Source organism: Rattus rattus, chromosome 10 (assembly GCF_011064425.1).
Source record: "Rattus rattus isolate New Zealand chromosome 10, Rrattus_CSIRO_v1, whole genome shotgun sequence".
NCBI classification, from domain to species: domain Eukaryota; kingdom Metazoa; phylum Chordata; class Mammalia; order Rodentia; family Muridae; genus Rattus; species Rattus rattus.
Window position 1 is genome coordinate 59,096,545 of NC_046163.1, and position 1,978 is coordinate 59,098,522.

The window sequence follows — 1,978 nt, forward strand, 5'->3', positions numbered from 1 at the left end:
GGGGGGTGGTAAAGGGGGTGGATGGGGGAACACCTATATGGGGGAGGGGGAGCAGGTAGGGGGCTTATGGACAGGAAACTGGGAAAGGGAATAACATTTGAAATGTAAACAAAGAAATATATCCAATAAAAAAATGTGGAAAAAAAAGGAAAAAAAGAAGCAGAGGTAAGGGAAATATTCTATTGACAAAAGGTAAGAAAGAAAGAAAGAAAGAAAGGAAAAAGAAAGAAAGAAAGAAAGAAAGAAAGAAAGAAAGGAAGGAAGGAAGAGACGGTCCTTAGATTCTCCCTTTCTCCTGTCTGTTTCTGTCCATGGCTGCACGTCCAGGACCTGGAACGGAGCCATGAGCACACTCAGGAGGGTCCCCGAGAGAAAGTCAGCAACCAAGGAGCAAGAATACAAAAGAGCCATGAACAAGAAAAAATAAAAGGTATGAAAATAGGCTTAGCTGCTCTGGGGTTTCCTTTGTATTTATTTTTAGCAAGGATTGTGTGCCGAGCTCTGCATTAAAACAGCTGATGCTACCAATCTTTGTTCCAGAGATCTGTGCGCGGCTACCTCGCAGCTTTCTGCAGCCCAAAGGGAAGGCGGTGAGTTGTTTGACCCACCCAAGCTGAATCCAGACAGAGCATTCGCCTCACAGGACCTTCTCCCTCTTGTGGTACCTTCTGGGTATGGAGGGAAAACAGAAGCCAAATGTTTTGGGCAGAAAGCTGGGGAGGGCTGGAGGTCTCCAGGGAGAGGCTGAAATGCCCGAGCAAGGTCTCCGCACCAGGCATCCCAGGAGGCAGAGGAGAGACCACCACTGTTGGGTCTCAAACTCCACTTTGGATTTGCCTTGAGGATCGCCCTGCAAAGGCCCTAGAATTCTAAGAGACAGCGTGATATAGAGACTTAGCACTCTTTTTTTTTTTTTTCTTCCGGAGCTGAGGACCGAACCCAGGGTCTTGCACTTGCTAGGCAAGCGCTCTATCACTGAGCTAAAACCCCAATCCGTACTATAGAGACTTTAATTAATACTCTGGTCAGTTAGCACTTGAGGTGTCCGGGGGTGTAGGGCAGAAGCCTACACTTCAGGGGTGGCTAAGCTACTGCCTTTCTACGTAAGCACCCAGAAGTGTTACAAATTCAGGTTCTTTTGCAAAGTGATTTATGTACCATCTGTGGACCGAGAGAAGGAATGATCTGGCACTTCTGCTCCAAGGAACTTCTGCAAATCCAGAAAGCGGCAGGTCGTGTGGTTCTGGGGCCGCTTCTGCAGGAAAACAGCTGCGCTTCCTTCTAAGAGATCCCGTTGTGCACACCAGGCCTTGCAGCGGGTAACAACACAACGACCTCTAATTTCTGTGTCTGTGACTGGAGATAATGACAGTCGTGCAAGGTGGTGGCGAGGAAGCCACAAGCTTTCGAACATCAAATTTCTGCTGCAGCTCCCGGCGGCTGTGTAACCGCAGCAAGGTCAGAACCAGGGTCCAGACCTCTCCAGGGCCCCGAGGCTCGTAGTCTCCCACTACAGGAGGATGCCTGCTTTTTTTTTTTTTTTTTTTTTTTTTTTTTTGAGAGGGGCGCGGCCTAGCGGCCTCTTGTAACCGATTCATGGATTCCTCTCCCTTCCCCCTCCCGTGTCCCAGCTCTTGATTTGCGTCTTGGCCTCCGGGTCCCACCGCGCGCTACTCTGGGCTCTGGCGCCTTGAGCATCGGATCAGGTCCTACCCCTGCCCTGGGCGAAGGGACCTAGAAAGCTGCCCCTCTGGCCCTTGCCTCCGGCCAGACGCGGACACTCGTCTGGAAAAGGAGCTGCAGGGTCTGCCCCGCCCCCGCTCCGGCGCGGAGAGCCGCTGCCAGGAACTGCAATATTAATAGGTACAAACTTCCTGGAAAGATTTTCGTCTTCGCAGTAGATGACCCCTCCTTGTCCGCCGGGGCAAGCGACCGGAGAGCCTGGAACCCACAGGAGCCGGGGACATTTGGGACTCAT

The 1,978-nt window shown here is 51.3% G+C and overlaps 1 long non-coding RNA gene across 1 annotated transcript; it reads right to left on the reverse strand.

The window, feature by feature from the left end:
- Window positions 1–439: 439 nt before the first annotated feature.
- On the reverse strand, window positions 440–1,536 carry LOC116911277. Its single transcript, XR_004389320.1, has 2 exons — window positions 1,159–1,536; window positions 440–668 (listed from the first exon to the last, which is right to left on the reverse strand). It is a non-coding gene; the product is annotated as an uncharacterized LOC116911277 (long non-coding RNA).
- Window positions 1,537–1,978: the final 442 nt, after the last annotated feature.